This window comes from Eriocheir sinensis, unplaced genomic scaffold (genome assembly GCF_024679095.1).
Source record: "Eriocheir sinensis breed Jianghai 21 unplaced genomic scaffold, ASM2467909v1 Scaffold85, whole genome shotgun sequence".
In the NCBI taxonomy this organism is placed as follows: domain Eukaryota; kingdom Metazoa; phylum Arthropoda; class Malacostraca; order Decapoda; family Varunidae; genus Eriocheir; species Eriocheir sinensis.
This window is the reverse complement of record NW_026112219.1, coordinates 248,251-265,750: the sequence shown is the minus strand read 5'-3', so window position 1 is coordinate 265,750 and position 17,500 is coordinate 248,251. Positions and strand designations below refer to the sequence as shown.

Genomic DNA, 17,500 nt, shown 5'->3' with positions numbered 1-17,500 from the left:
TTCCTCTTTCGTATCTGTTACATTTTCCTCTTATTTTTCTTTCCGTTGCACCATTCACCTTCCCCCTCTCCCTTCCGTTAGTTTTTTTTTTCTCTTTCAACTTTTCTTTCGTCGCTGTGTGTTTCTACTCCCTCTGTTTGTCTGGGTGTTCTTCTTCCACGAGTTCTCCCTTAAGTCTTGCTGCCCCTCTTCTTCCCCTCCCCTCCTCCATTTGATTTCTTTTCTCCCTTTTTTCCCCTTCTGCCCTTATATATCGGCACTTTGTTTGCTCTCCGCGGTACATCCCTCCCTTCTCTCTCTCTCTCTCTCTCTCTCTCTCTCTCTCTCTCTCTCTCTCTCTCTCTCTCTCTCTCTCTCTCTCTCTCTCTCTCTCTCTCTCTCTCTCTCTCTCTCTCTCTGCTTGTATCTCCTCCCGGCCTCATCCCTCTGTGTGTCCCTCCTTTCCTTGCCTCTTACCCTTCGCCCCCCCCCTGGGCCGCCACGTGCCAATAACCCACCCACCAGCATCCAGTGTTTACCTTCGCCGCCAGCACGTGCCTCTCCCCCGCCCATCGTCACTCGCCAACTGCTGACAGCCGCCGTCCGTGGGTGGCAGAGGCCCGCCCTGACCACCCGCTGCGCCGCCTGTGTCTCGGCCACGCTTGGCACGGCACGACGGCACTTTGGACAACAGTTCGTAGACGGTGAATGTGTGGGACTCCTCGATGACTCCAGTGGTGGGAACAAAAGAAGTGCCGTTCTGTTTCTTTTGAGGGAAGCATTTAACAATTACTCGATTCTCTTCCACGTTAAGGCGAAACAAAACCGAGAGAAAGTTTTTCTTTGCTTTTTTGTCAACTGTAACAGCAAAAATAATTGGCAAACATTCTGTAAAGGTTACCTTTTCGACGTGCATCACATTAGCGCATAAACCTAAGATATTAAGTAATATCTCTTGGTGAGCAGGTCGTCTATGACCTCACGCATCCTCCTCCTCCGCCTACCTCCTTTACCCGTCGCTATACAGACGCTCTTCAGCTCGAAGAGGCCCGAAAAAACTTGTTGGTCAATGCATGAAGCGTGCGAAGGCGACGGAGATCAGTCAAGTCTTGGGTTAGTCCCGTCCATAAGGAAAAAAATAAGCAAAGCGGTGAGTTGACATGGTAAGGAATGGGGTTGAGATACAGGGCAGGGCGAGGGGAGTGATGGAGGGAAGCAGTTAATCTGGTGGCGCGGAAAATAAAAGAAACAAGTGAGGAGAAACAATAGTGACGGCCTTTCCCGCGCATCCCACTGTGTCTGCGGGTCAACAAGTGAGCGTGGCGCTCCCCGGGGGCCGCCGCGTGGCTGGCGTGTGCCCGCCAGGGCTAAGGGCTGTTTAAAGAGACACCAACAATCCCTTTAATGACGCCAAGCCCATGGGAAACGACCAATTTTCCAGCCGCGAACCTTAATCTGTCACCAGTAGGTAAATAGCCCGCGGGCAACCCCTCCCAGCTGCCCCGCCAAACAGCCCTAACCCACCCGTCCCCGGTGCTTCTCGCCCCTGTCGCCGTTTCCCCAAAGGGCCAAGGCGACGGACGGCGGCGCGGCCCCGGCCCGGTGCCGCCCGCCGGGATGACCCTCCGTCGGCCGCTCTGAGCCCATAGTCTCCTGCTAAATACACCAGACAACACGGCAGGGAAATCTCCGTCTGTAAATTGATTTCTGTATGTGAGAAATGAAGAGGCCGGTCCGAGGGCCTGTTCCCGCCCCGCCTCGCCTCGCCCCGCCCTGCAGTGGACGGTGATATGTACTATATATAATAATAGCGAGAGGAAGTGAGAGGAAGTACTTAGCGAGGGTATCCCCCTTACCTGTAGGATCACCTGAGGGGAATGGGAAGCAGATGAGAGCAGAATGAGGGGATGGGAATGACGGAGAAAGGTACCGGGGTGGGTAAGGGAGGTATGGAGTGGTGGGAGGGTGGGGAGGATGAAGGAGAAGGTGGGGGAGCTAGGAAGGGAGGAAGAGAGGGAGCTGAGAGGGACAGGGAGATAGCAGAGTCTCCCACGCTGCTGACCCTCCTCATGAGCTCCTGATGCGTAAGGCTGCCCCGGGGGTTCTGCCAGGCTCTCAGGATCGGCAACCCCGTCCCGCCACCCTTCCCCCGCCCTTCTGCACCCCACCAAGAGGACATCAAACGTTCAAAGAGTCAGTGAAAGAGGTGTAAGAACCCTTTTCTTTGGCGTGAGTCTCGGGAATGTACTGTCGTGTATGTAACAGTAATGACGGGGCTGGTGATGGTAAGCAGCAGAAGGAAGAGGAGGAAGAAATATAGTAGAATTCATAAATCAACTACTGCTGCTCATACTACTACTACTACTACTACTACTACTACTACTACTACTACCACCACTGCTACTACTACTACTAATACTAATACTACTATTACTACCACAGCTACTACTACTTCTGCTGCTGCTGCTGCTTCTGGTGTTGCACGTGTTTCTGATGCTGGTGGTGGTGGTGGTTGTGGTGGTGGTGGTGGTTGTGGTGGTGGTGTTAGTGCTTCTGCTTTGCCAAGGTGGTGACTACAAGAAAGCCAGCGACTAAAAAAATCATTGGTGACGCATAAACCAAGCCGTCAGCCACCATATCTAGAGATCCGAAGCATTTTCAGCAGTGTTGTTTTAGCGATATTGTGTTGTAATGCTGTTGAGAAGTATTATTTAACTGTTGCTTAACGGTGTAGTCCTGCTGTTTTTTTAGAAGTATTGGTTACCTGGGACGCATTGTAGTGATATTTGCCATCCAACCGTGCTGTAGCCTTGCCAAGTCTCGCCTCATTTTTTCTCGTGCACATGATCAAACTTGACTCCGCGGATTGTGAAATTCATGTAACGGTGACACCTGCATGACACCTGGATGCTGGAATATTGTGCTTCGTTTTTGTGTTCGCGAACATTTTTGTCATAATATTGAGTACTGTTCTCACCTTTATGACTGGAGACTTAGTTATATACAAAGGAAAAAAAAATCAGGAAAGCAATAAAACGCAGAAATAGACTCCCTTTATTCACGAAGAAGATGCTGTTGAGTATTATGCTAAAAGTCTGCTTGGGAGAAGTTTTATTTTTCTCCTGATACACAACGAAATTATTTAAAAGTATATGATAGATCATCGACACAGACTCCTGAAGCAGCAGCTTCAAGTTGTCTAATTTTGGTTTAAAAAATGAGCTAAACATGAGTTAGTCTACAAGTTGGGTTGTGGATGAATGGAAAAAACGAAACGACCTCGGCGGATTGGTGTGTGTTATTGACGGGGCGGGACAGGTGTGTGTGTGTGTGTGTGTGTGTGTGTGTGTGTGCGCGCGCGCGTGTGCGTGTGCGTGCGTGTGCGTGTGTGTATGTGTGTGATTGATAGGGCGAGGCAAGTGGGTATAAGTGTGACTGACCACCACCGCCACCACTACTACTACTACCACCATCACCACCACCACTACAGTCACCAACATCATCCACCACCACTACAGACCTCCCCCCCCCTCCCCCGCCACTACCACCACCACCACCACCACCACCATATTGATCACTCTCAACTTCTTTGTCTCGCTGGCCATCCATCCGTCCTCCCGCGCTGCCTCGCCTCCCTCTGCGTCTCCCTCTAGAGGCTCAAACACACACACACACACACACACACACACACACACACACACACACACACACACACACACACACACACACACACATGAACAAAAATCCTAAGTTGATAGCACTGATTACGCGGAAACTGTTAGAATCGGCCGTCAACAAAGGATTAGCCGGTGTTCTGCCAGGTTATCAGAAGGATCTAATCTCCAAAACAGGGGGAGGGTCGGCGCACCCCATGTCTCCCACTCCCTCTCTCTTTCCCTCGCTCTCACCCTCCCTATCCATCAACTCCCTCACCCTCCCCTCTGCGAAGCCTTTACATACACCGAATCTGCTCCATCTCCCTTCCTCTCCCCTCCTCCGTATTTTCCTCGTCGCTTTCCCACGTCAAGTCGACTTTAGTCTCTACATCATATTGGTGAAAACGGCCTCATGCCATTATATACTTGAATTGCTTCTTCCCACTTTGTTTTATCCCTCTAAAGTAGCATCAGGAGGCATACGAAACATAGAAAAAGGTGTTCGAATCCCTGTGACGGAAAATCTATGAGGGGAGCGATCGAGCCGGCCTGCGATTAGCCCCGGGCGCTGATATGAGATTAAATCCGTCTCCGGGGAGTGTTTAGCAGCGCACACCGATGCTATTATTGGAGTCCTGGGAAAGGGAGGTGAATGCTAAATGCGAAATTAAGGCGAGTGGGGAAAGGAAGGTGTGAACGACTAGTGTGGGAACGTGAAGAAAGGAGGAGGGAGGCAGGGGAGTGTCGAGGGGCAAGGAAGGAACTGTATGACTGTCTGACGACCACCAGAGGAACGACGAAAGACTTCGGTAATTATGGGAAAAGAAAGGCACCACCACCACCACCACCACCTCCACCACTACCACCACTACCACCACCACCACCATCACCGCCACTACCACCACTACCACCACGACCACCACCACCACCACCGCCGCCACCACCACCACCACCACCGCCGCCACCACCACCACTACCACCACCACCACCACCACCACCACCACCACTACCACCACCACCACCACCACCTCCACCACCACCACCACCACCACCACCACCACTACCACCACCACCACCACCACCACTACCACCACCACCACCACCACCACTACCACCACCACCACCACCACCACTACCACCACCACCACACAACCCGAAAAACGACAGCAGAAACATAACAGTAGTGCATCCCCCGACACACACACAAACGAACGAACGAGATATACCATCAATGGGGAGCGACGCGTCCCAATCACCCCAACGCCAGCAGCAGGGCGCCAAGGGGTCTGAGTCCCCCACTGGGTCCTCGAAATATATATACCAACAAGGCAGATTAAGGTGTTACTCCATGAATTTTAAGATCAATGAACAGTTGTCGCCTTACCATGATATATGCAGTAAGCACTTTCCTTTCTTTTATAAGCTGTGTGTGTGTGTGTGTGTGTGTGTGTGTGTGTGTGTGTGTGTGTGTATTTGATATAGAATCATAGGAATCGAAAGGTCGTGTTGTTGAAAGGTGTCCAGTCTGCCGGTGCGAGACTAAATTTTGTCGACCCGCCTGTTTCCTCCCGTCCCCCAGTTCGCAGTCACTCCGTTCACTTGACATCGTTAATTTTCACTTAGCTTGACATCCAAAGTTAATCACTTGAACCGGTCTTTGACTAAATTACTTAAGTCCTGTATGATCAAGATCACAACATTGGATTATTGTACCAAAAAGAGCTGCATGGTGGCTTTGCTGTGTTTAAGCTGGCAAGACGTGTTTCAAAATTCATTACATTCGAGACGAATAAGGAGAGTAGTAGTATGTATGACTTTTATGGCAGGAATAGCTAATTTGCAGAAATGCTTCCATATACTTTTAACAATGTAGCGTAATCTGGTATCGTCTCAACTGCGTGTAACTTTCATATAACATCTGAAGGTACGCCAAGTCACCTAAAGATCTTAAGTTCTGTATGGGTTAGGGTTTCCTCGTACTTTGGCAGGGGGAAAATAGGCCGATTTAAGTCAAACGGAGGTATAAACATAGAGGTGCGCCGCGTAATACATTTCTCGAAAATGCTGCACAAGGAGACAACTCAAGAAACGTAGTGTATCGGGAAGATTCAAAAGTTTGAGATTTCACACAGCAAGGAGTCATCCCCCTCAGGAAGAGTTTTGTTACAGTACTCGGAAGCTGACACCATTCGGCAGTGTTCATGTTAGGAGAGATGCCCTTGCCCGGAAGACGGCTGCGTCTCAAGTCACGAGACGCACACAATACAACTAGCCCTCCTCCACGCTCCCTTACGCGAGATAATCATAAAATTGTGCCGAAATACCGCCATGCAGTATCAAAATGGGTTTAAGGGTGTACTAAAAAAGGAACTTAAAAAGAATAGGAACTTTTTCCAAACACCTCAAATTGCGATTGTCAGAATTACATATATTATCCTTTAGAAAAAAAAGGAAAAGAAAAGATGGTTCGACAGACAAATGACATTTCTATGAACTTATTTTTGTTGTATGAATACAAATGAATTGTTTATATAGTTCATCGCACCTCACTTTTCACAGGATATCGATAATTACATGTCAGTATTTGGTAATTGCCAAAGAGATTGTATCAAGCTGACTTGGAGTAAAATTAAGCTGTGTATATCCTCATGAGCCGCTGCTATACACCAGCAAGAGTAAGCAAGGCAAGGCAAGGCAAGGCAAGGCAAGGCAAGGCAATGCAAGGCAAGGCTCCCTCATCATCCCAGCAGGTCTGAGCAACCGTGCATGGGCGACGCTGTGGTGGTATGTACCAGTGCTAGAGCCAGAAGTATAGAGTATGGTTGACATTATATTGATATTTTTTTCATCGTCGCAAATGGCATGTTGTTTTTGTTTTTGTTTGTTTTAAACTATTTCATACAGGCATGTATGCATGTATGTATATAAGTATAGTACATCACTCTGTCTTTATGACCATCTGTCTAGTTACCTGTCTGTCTAAGTCCCAGTTTCATGCGTCGCGACATATCAGTTTCCAGAACAGCGACTTCCACCCAGCGTGGCGTGCACCCTCACAAGGGATTCGTGGGGCAGCAAACCCCTTCCGGCGAGATCCTTCGAGCTTGATTTATGAACAAATAAACTCTTACTGAACACGAGTGCCTAACATATGTAATCTGTAACTAATTCTGGAGCTATATTTGCATACCAACTCGCTCATTCAAATTAAAAGGCAAATAATGAAACAAAATCAGTTGTACTCAGTCGACGCGCGCAGTGACCGCAGAGTGTCTTTAGGTCGTGTCCTGCCCGAGTCGCGTGTGACAAGCTTGCCTTGTGTGATCACGCACCCTTCTTCGACCTCTCGGCCAAAAGGTAAACAGTAGACACTGCGTATAGAGTATTTAAGGCGTACAGCACTCTGTAAGAAAAGTGAAGTTCTTAAAAATTAGCCCGCATCGATTTATCTGTTATCAATTTTTATCTCTCTTTATATAAATATTTGTAGAACTTATTATGTCTTTCTGCATTAAGAAATGCCTATCTTCGTTTTCTTATATATGTATTTAGTAATATTTTTTCCATTATTTTTCATATATATATATATATATATATATATATATATATATATATATATATATATATATATATATATATATATATATATATATATATATATGTCGATATTCAATAAACTTTTATAATGTAATTTATTTATTTGTCTATTTATTTATTTATATATTTATTTCCATATGTATTCCAACGTTCCTACATTTGTTTATCTATTCATGCACTAGCCTGTACATCCACACAGTCCAGGCGCCGTACGCGCGCAGCTCGTAATTAAACTGTAAAAAAATCCTCCCCGCTCCATCAATATGCTTTGGAGCGCAGGACATAAAGTTTTGATTAAAATCGAGAGAGCAACTACGGAGTAATAAAAGAGTAATTGAATGACGCCTATTCTTTTTTTTTATATATTGATAACTTTAAAAAAATCAATAATACCATGCGAAATGTACGCGTTGTGTATATTCTCGGATTGATGTGCACGATAAAAGTGAAAAAAAGTAAGAATATAACCATCCCTGCCAGAAATCTTACCGCCTCAGTCACCATCTTTGTCACTACGCATGTGCCGCCTCTGCCACCACTCACCATCACTCACTAACATCTTCGTTACCTTTACATCATTCATCAGCACTATTCTCGTCACCAAAAACCATCACCCCTTCCACTAACATCAAAAGGCCGAAAAGGAGATCAATCGGGTTCTAATGAATGTTTTTTGTCATTTGAAGGTACAGAAGAAGGGTCAAACTACCACCGGGGTCATAAAACTACCCCTGGAAATGCACCAAACTCCTACGAATGCCTTGTCGAATATGTGTGCTCGGAGGCTGGGCTCTCTAATGACATGGGTTTTAGTGTTCAATCTTTGCTTAGACACGTACATAGCCAAGTTGTTTTATCTTCATGATGTCAACCCTCCTTCTGACCTCTCTTCTATAAATGACCTAATTCGTGCTCTCCTTATATCACTACCACTTCTTGCACACTGACCACCTCCACCACCACCACCACCACCCTTACTATTACTGCAAACCACTTAACTGCGACCATTACCACTACCATCACCACCATCTCCACAACGTATACTAACACCACCACAGAATATACCCCCACAACCATACCTACCTCATAACCATCACCACTACCATCACCATCACCACCACCATCTCCATAACCTATACTAACACCACCACAGACTGTACCCCCACAACCATACCTACTTCATAACCACCACCACCACCATCACCATCGCCTCCAGTCACCACCATTTCATCAATTATACGTTTGTCTCCTTCCCTTCCTCCCCTTTCTTCTTCCTCGTATTTACTCTCCCTTCCTTCTTCCTCCTATCCTTTTCTCTTCCTCGTCCTTCCTCTCCTTTCATTTTCCTTCCTCTCCCTCTCTTTTCCTCTCCCTCTTCCTCGTTTTTCCTCCTTCTTTCTCTTCCTTGTCCTTCCTCTTCTTTCCTTTTCCTTCCTCTCCCTTCATCTTCCTCGTCTTTCCTTCTCCTTCCTCTTCCTCGCTCTTTATTAATTCCCTTCCTCTCTTCCACCTATATAATTATTTCACACATCAGAAGGCGTCACATCTCTTCCTCCTCCTCCATCCCCCTCCTCCTCCTCCTCCTCTTCCTCCTCCTCTTCCACAGGTATCAGTGCTGCTAGGTATGCTTAATTAAATTAGGAGCCACCCAGGTATACGTGAGGGCAGTGCTGCGAATGTACCACTTTATCTGCGCTCATTATTTGTTTGTTTATCTATTCCTTTGTGTTCATTAATTAGTCTGTGTCTATCTGCCTCTGTCTGCTTATCTATCTATCTATTTATCTATCTATATTTTTCTTTAACCAGGATTGAAATTTTAGTTTGCGCCACCCCTTTCATTCTCTATCTGTCTATCTATCTATCTATCTATATTTATCTATCTATCTATCTAACTCTCTCTCTCTCTCTCTCTCTCTCTCTCTCTCTCTCTCTCTCTCTCTCTCTCTCTCTCTCTCTCTCTCTCTCTCTCTCTCTCTCTCTCTCTCTCTCTCTCTCTCTCTCTCTCTCTCTCTCTCTCTCTCACACACACACAATCCCGCTAATAGGTATATCATTTATAAAGGTCCATTTAACGAGGGTCAGAGGTAACAGGGAAGAAGGGAATGCCTGCGAAGAAGGGAGGGAGCGAGAGAGAGGGAGAGAGGAACAGTGAGAGGGAGGGAGAATCATGGGGCGAAGGGTGCGTGAGGGAAGGCCAATGGGAGGGAGAATAGAGCTCAAGGGGAGAAAGGGAAGGGAGGGAGAGAGGAGGTAGGATGGGGGAGGAATGGAATGAGGAGGGAAAGAATGAGGGAGGGAGGGAGGGAGGGAGGGAGGGAGAAAGTCGTGAAGGGTCGTGGTGGGGGAAGAAAGGGAGGGGGAGTAAGTAGGGAGAGAGGGAGAGGTAGAGAGGGAGAAAGAAAATCGTAAAAGGCTCTGGTGGGGGAAGGGAGGGAGGGAGGGGAGAGGGGGAGAGGGGGAGGAGAAAGAGGGAGGGAGGGAGGATTAGTTTGTCAGTCCTTTGGTGGATCAGCTGTGTATTATTGTGTCAAAAAGTGAGCCACGCTGAATGGTTGTGTGTGTGTGTGTGTGTGTGTGTGTGTTTTTTCAGTCACTTGCCGTTCAGCTGTTGTCTATTTTGTCACCACGGAACGTTCTCTTACCTCTCGTTCCTTACCCTGAACCTCCTCCTCCTCCTCCTCCTCCTTTTATTTTCGTTCTCATCTTTGTCTTTCTCCTCCTCCTTCTACTCCTTCTCCTCCTCTTTCCTTCTCGTTCTTGTCCTAGTCTCTTCCTCCTCTTCCTCTCCTCATTCGTGTGTCGTCGGTTCTCGCCCCAAACAATAGGCTGCCACCCAGCGGCATGATTCCTTTTCAATTACTTCATGCTTCTCTCTCTCTCCCTATCCGTTATACCATCATCTGTATCTTTTAATATCCTCCCCTTTCTCCCTTCCCTCTTCCTCTTTTCTTTCTCTCCCTTCCCCTCTCTCCTCCCTCTTTTCTCCCTGCCCCTCTCTCCTCCCTCTTTTCTCCCTTCCCCTCTCTCCTCCCCCGTCCCACCCCACATCCATCCGTCAAGCAGGTGGGAGGGGGGGGGGGGAGGAAGGGCGTGCACGTGTCAACAAATGACGTCACGGGCCAGCACGTGCGCCACGCATCCAGCGCCTCATCTGAATTTCATCACGCGCCCAGTCACGTGTTGTCTCGGGGGGTTCGCGGCAGAAAAATTTCGCGGAGGGGTTTTTCTCTGCCTCTGAGCCGGTCTTAGGGAAAGGGAGGGAAGGTGGGAAGTGTGCGGCGAGGGGAGGCTGGTGGGAGTGTGAGGGGCAGGTGAGCTGATGCATGGCGGGCTGGCTACGCAACGTGGGTCTGAAAACAGGAGAGAAAGAGATAGACGAGGAGAGGTTCGATGGCAGGGGTATGGGAGAAACATGTAAAAGGGAAGGGACAGCAGGGGTAAGGTAATGGAGTGGGAAGGAATGGAAGGCTTGGAAGGGGGTGGGATGGGGTGGGATAGGATAGGCGCGAAGGCAAATGAGAGGGGATGGGATGAGTGGAATGCTCTCCACTCTTGTGTACCAACGAAGAGACGGCCAAGAATGTGATAAATCTGGAATAACTTTGCTGCTGTGCTGCCTCATTGTGCCTTAGTCGTCAACAACCTTCATTGTGTTGTCAGCGACTCGTTCTCCTCCTCATTTTCTTCTTCTCCCTCTTCCTCCTCCTCCTCAATATGGTTCTGAACTTCTGATTTATGTTTTATATTTTATTTATTAACTGTACAAGGAGCAAAACCTAGACGTGGTGAACGGGCTTGTGTGCTGCAACAACCTATCACGGAAACTATAGACGTGTACAAACATCCCATAGGAGTCTGTTAATAAGTAGCATCTGGAAAAATAGTGTTCCACCCACCACAGTGCCATAAGTCAGCTGGGTGTGTATTAGTTGTCCCCCAACCAAAGTTCCTGGCAGCAAAGGAGTGGTTAGGTATGGTGGCAATCAGGATCACTTCGGAGGGATGGGTGCAAAGAATGTCCGACTATATGACCTCGCCTCCACTGTCTACTAAACCTTTGATTTACAATACTGGACTTCGATAACATCAGCTGATTCGTTAATTCTCATGGAGGAGCCGCCGCATATCAAACGAGATATTGTAGGACTCAGTGAGGTGAGAAGGCTTGGCGAGGCACTAAAAATGCTTAAAAGCGGTCATGCATTTTACTGGAGAGGCGGGCCAGAAAGTAGCAAGCAGGAGTGGAAATTTTTATTCACAAACGTGTTAGAAATGAACTAAGTAAAATTATTTTGAGTAAATGAGCGCGTCATCAGTAACATTTAAAATAAATTAAAGATACAATAATGATAATTCAAGTTTGTCCTCACATTTAGCAATGGCGAAGAGGATGTTTACCAGTTCTATGGAGATATTCAGACAGTCTTTAAAAAAAAAGGGTGTCGAAAATAGACTCTTACAGCAACAAATTAAATAAACTTTATTCCCACGAAAAGGCGGAACATTATGAAAAATTTAACATTCGCCAACAAAGTAAATTTTGGCAGCAACCACAGAATGGTTTGATACGAAATCAAGATCAACGTGAAAAGAGAGAAATAACATGGGAAGACATCCTTTTAGCAGAACAGGAAGCCCGATTCTGCCGTCAGTATCCGTCAACAGACATCCAGCCCTTACCAACGAAGAGAATCTTGGCATTGAAAAAAAAAAATCAACGAAAACTAAACATTTATTTTAACAGCTTCACTTGAAGTAAGAGGTGAAAAAATACAATAAAAATTACTTCGACTAATTTACAACCGCATGAAAGAGCTGGCCACTCTGTAATGCACTAGTCCTTTCAACGTAACGTAACTGAAACGAATTCTATGATCAGTTTTAAAGAATCTTTACCAGCTCATATGCAGCCATCCAATTGGCACTTTTGTAAGGAAAATAATCTGGTCAGGAAAATAACCGGAATACAGAAATAAGTGACAAAAAAAATGATAAACATTCCTAACTATAACAGTATAGGTGGCGTGCACGAGAGTAACTGTGCACCATCGCAGCGGGGTTACTTTCGGCCCGAAGGGCCAACGAAACTACTTGTCTGGGAACTTGTTCGCATTTTTGCTGCACCCCAGCACTGCAGGATGGCATTTCGGCAGAAAGTCTGTCTTGCGGCACCAACGACGAACAGGTCAAAAGAAGAAGAAGAAGCGCAGTTTGTTTTGGCCCTCTAGCTCGGCCCGAGCTTGAACTTGAGTTGTGCACGCCACCTATTTCGTTTCATATATATATATATATATATATAAATATATATATATATATATATATATATATATATATATATATATATATATATATATATATATATATATATATATTTCACTCTCATAACTTTTACAATAGGTAACATGTCGTGCAAGGTATTCTTCCTTCAGTAATGGCGACCGTGTATGTAACAGTGTATGTCAGAGTGTGTGTGTGTGTGTGTGTGTGTGTGTGTGTGTGTGTGTGTGTGTGTGTGTGTTGCCCTTGTTGTTGGTGGTAATGCGGGGGGAAAGTAGTGGTGATGGCGGTGGTGGTGGCGTTGGTGGGTCGTGGTGCGGATGGAGAGAGAGAGGGGTGGTAATGGTGAGGAGGGGGGAAGTGTGGGCCTAATTGCGGGGTGTGATGACAGAGGTGGTGGAGGAGATGATGGTAATGGGGATGGTGATGATGGTCTAGGATGGTGTGAAATCATGACGGTAATTGTGGTGGTGTTGGCAATGAGGGTAAAACTACGTGGTAATGGCGATGTAGGCCGTCTTGCTGGTGGTAATGGTGGTGGTGGTGGTGAGGGTGGAGGGAGGTGCGGACCGCGGGGGTAAGGGTGACAGTAGGGGAAGGAGGTGAGAGTCATGGTGGTATTGGTGATTGGGGAGGTGGTAGAGAGATGGTAACGGGTGGTAACGGAAGTGGTAAAAGGAGGTATTGGTGGTAAGACTGGAGATGCCGGTTGTAATAGTTGTGGTAATGATGGTGGAGGGGGTGGTAGTGGAGGAGGGGGAAGCCATGGTGGTGGTTGGGGTGGAGGGAGGAGGTGCAGGGTATAGTGGTGGGGTGAGGGAGGGTGTGCATTGTCCATTGTGGCTCCTCGACCCTCACACTCCAACGATGCCCCTCGGACCTCAAGGGTACTCTCGCTGGTCCTCGTCTTGAGTTCCTCCCACAGACACCGGCAGCCAAGCACCTCCTAAGGCAGCACCACCCTAGGGCAGGAGGAGGCGGAAGGGAGACGCTGGAGGAACAGATGTTTAAGGGAGGAGCAGAAAACAGCGGCCTAAAAAGCGAAGCAGGCGGCGAAGGTGATTTGGCAGGAAGAGGAAGGCGACTTTAGCAGTGGAAAGACAGTGAGGAGCAATGTTGCCAGATTGTCGTACTCAGCCTCTTATATTAACAGACATCCGATCCAAAAACTGTCTTCTGGTCCCCAATAACGCGGGATTCATTTATATTTATCGTTAAAACAGTTAATTTCTGATGTTTCTTGGTAATAGTTAGGCGTCAGAAAACGGTCAATACTATGCTCTGAGTACGATAATCTGGCAACGGTGGTGAGGAGAGAGGTGAATAAGCAGGTTGCAAGTGGTAAGCAGGTAAAAAGAAGATATTATAAGCAGTGAACGGGCAGGGTATGTATGGTAAGCAGGTGGAAGGCTAGGTAGGACGCAAATAATCAGGATATAAGTAGTAAGCAGGTGTGGAAATGGGTGGGGAAGGTGGAATGACCAGAAAAATGGAATATGGATGGAATGCATGATAGAATGGAGACTATGAGAGAGATGGTAAAGGGGAGGAAGTAGATAGACGAATAGAGCATAGAAGGTACGCTACTTGTAAACTTCGGTATAGAAGGGAGGGAGGGAGGGAGAGGATGTGTTGGTGTCGGGGGGTGGGGGGGGGTGGGGGGGTCATGGGTGGGCGACAACCGGCGGGTGTAGAGGTGGATAAAAGACCGACAGGATGACAAGAAAGGTATAAAAAAGTGTTTTGAGTCTGACAAGCAGAAGAGTGTTTGTGGAGTACCTAAAGAAATCGCCTGAGGGTGGTGAATGTTAGGAGGAGACAGACAGACAGACAGACAGACAGACAGAGACAGACGGAAATACAGGCATGCGGAGAGATATATGAGGAGGAGGACAGACATACGGATAAACACGCAGAAAATACAAACAGATAGAGAAGCGAACGGACGGACTAAAAAGAAACAGGCAACATGACAAAAAGACAGACAAAAGAGACAGATGGACGAGCAGAAAAATGCAGGCATAATGTAAAAAAAAGGCGCAGAACATAAGAAAAAAATGACAGGAATTGACAGTGAGCAAACAAAAAGATCGATATATTGACAAAATATGACAAACAATGAAAACAATATACATAAAAATTAATCAGAAATACAGACAGACAAGGGGCAGACCAAGAATGGAGTATATGTATTCGAATACTTTCGAATACAGAATTTGAATGTATTTGTACTTGAATTACTTTTATTATAAATAAATGTATTCTGATTCGTATTCGAACACTTGAGCAAAGTATTTGTATTCTTTGAATAATTTGACGGATAACCATAAATGTATTACCATCATTAACCATTCATGTGTGTAAAGTGTTATTTTCAGCTAAAAGGCATAAAGAAGTATAACATTATGGCTCTGCTCACTCAGTGTGTCTAGTACGCTGCGGTAATCGACAAGAAGAGCATGTTCTCAGTCTTTCGTCACTCACACGATGATGCGTTGTGTCAGCTTTGCCTGAATTTGTGAATGAATGAGTTGCCAATATCGGCGGGAGCCACCACACCTTTCCGGGCAGCCACAAAGACAAGGGAGCCACTACACACCTTTCCGGGCAGCCACAAAGACACGGGAGCCACTACACACCTTTCAGGGCAGCCACAAAGACACGGGAGCCACTACACACCTTTCAGAGAAGCCACAAAGACACGGGAGTCACTACACACCTTTCCGGGCAGCCACAAAGACACGGGAGCCACTACACACCTTTCCGGGTAGCCACAAAGACACGGGAGCCACTACACACCTTTCAGGGCAGTTAAATATCGGCATTACCCTAGACTTGTAACTGAGTGAGCTGATGTAATCGCAGAGCCATGATTCGGACCATTAATTTGTAATCTCAGCTTCAAGCACAAATGGTAATGCTTAAGATAGATTGATAAACTGCCTATAATTTCAACATCATATTTTTTAAGATCTCGGGCGAAATCATCGTGCAAAATGTTGACTACTGGACCTGTGAATGAATAATTAACGTGTATCCTCTCTACAGGCTAGATGTACACCTTTAATGATGTCCAAGTCGTCAGTGGTATATCTCCTTCTTCTTCTTCCGCTGCATTATTATCCCGTTTCTATTCGGGGTCGCTGTTTTTGATGAGTCTCCTCCATCTAACCCTGTCCTCCGCCACTTCAAGGTTCAAGCTGTTTTTGATGAGTCTCCTCCATCTAACCCTGTCCTCCGCTACTTCAAGGTCCAAGCTGTTTTTGATGAGTCTCCTCCATCTAACCCTGTCCTCCGCCACTTCAAGGTCCAAGCTGTTTTTGATGAGTCTCCTCCATCTAACCCTGTCCTCCGCCACTTCAAGGTCCTAGCTGTTTTTGATGAGTCTCCTCCATCTAACCCTGTCCTCCGCTACTTCAAGGTCCTAGCTGTTTTTGATGAGTCTCCTCCATCTAACCCTGTCCTCCGCCACTTCAAGGTCCTAGCTGTTTTTGATGAGTCTCCTCCATCTAACCCTGTCCTCCGCCACTTCAAGGTCCAAGCTGTTTTTGATGAGTCTCCTCCATCTAACCCTGTCCTCCGCTACTTCAAGGTCCTAGCTGTTTTTGATGAGTCTCCTCCATCTAACCCTGTCCTCCGCCACTTCAAGGTCCAAGCTGTTTTTGATGAGTCTCCTCCATCTAACCCTGTCCTCCGCTACTTCAAGGTCCTAGCTGTTTTTGATGAGTCTCCTCCATCTAACCCTGTCCTCCGCTACTTCAAGGTCCTAGCTGTTTTTGATGAGTCTCCTCCATCTAACCCTGTCCTCCGCCACTTCAAGGTCCAAGCTGTTTTTGATGAGTCTCCTCCATCTAACCCTGTCCTCCGCTACTTCAAGGTCCTAGCTGTTTTTGATGAGTCTCCTCCATCTAACCCTGTCCTCCGCCACTTCAAGGTCCTAGCTGTTTTTGATGAGTCTCCTCCATCTAACCCTGTCCTCCGCCACTTCAAGGTCCTAGCTGTTTTTGATGAGTCTCCTCCATCTAACCCTGTCCTCCGCCACTTCAAGGTCCAAGCTGTTTTTGATGAGTCTCCTCCATCTAACCCTGTCCTCCGCTACTTCAAGGTCCTAGCTGTTTTTGATGAGTCTCCTCCATCTAACCCTGTCCTCCGCCACTTCAAGGTTCAAGCTGTTTTTGATGAGTCTCCTCCATCTAACCCTGTCCTCCGCCACTTCAAGGTCCAAGCTGTTTTTGATGAGTCTCCTCCCTCCATCTAACCCTGTCCTCCGCCACTTCAAGGTCCAAGCTGTTTTTGATGAGTCTCCTCCATCTAACCCTGTCCTCCGCTACTTCAAGGTCCAAGCTGTTTTTGATGAGTCTCCTCCATCTAACCCTGTCCTCCGCCACTTCAAGGTCCAAGCTGTTTTTGATGAGTCTCCTCCATCTAACCCTGTCCTCCGCTACTTCAAGGTCCAAGCTGTTTTTGATGAGTCTCCTCCATCTAACCCTGTCCTCCGCTACTTCAAGGTCCAAGCTGTTATTGATGAGTCTCCTCCATCTAACCCTGTCCTCCGCTACTTCAAGGTCCAAGCTGTTTTGATGAGTCTCCTCCATCTAACCCTGTCCTCCGCCACTTCAAGGTCCAAGCTGTTTTTGATGAGTCTCCTCCATCTAACCCTGTCCTCCGCTACTTCAAGGTCCAAGCTGTTTTTGATGAGTCTCCTCCATCTAACCCTGTCCTCCGCTACTTCAAGGTCCAAGCTGTTTTTGATGAGTCTCCTCCATCTAACCCTGTCCTCCGCTACTTCAAGGTCCAAGTTCTTCTCCCTGCCGTCCGCCACAATACAGTCCTTCCATTTCGTCCTGGGTCTTCCTCTCTTCCTTCTGCCACCCACTTCCATGTCCATTATCTGCCTTTCACATCTCCCTTCTTCTCTCCTCATGACATGACCAAACCATCTCAGTCTCGCTTCCAGCATTTTAAAATACCAAATGACAAGTGGTGGA

At 47.0% G+C, this 17,500-nt stretch overlaps 1 long non-coding RNA gene across 1 annotated transcript in view; it reads left to right on the top strand.

The window, feature by feature from the left end:
• The window catches only part of LOC126994691 (uncharacterized), a 22,573-nt gene extending 5,621 nt beyond the window's left edge, over positions 1-16,952 (top strand). Inside the window, exons 2-4 of the long non-coding RNA XR_007749472.1 lie at positions 15,561-15,705; positions 15,763-15,876; positions 16,850-16,952. This is a non-coding gene — a long non-coding RNA (uncharacterized LOC126994691). The remainder of the gene's footprint in view (positions 1-15,560; positions 15,706-15,762; positions 15,877-16,849) is intronic.
• Positions 16,953-17,500: the final 548 nt, after the last annotated feature.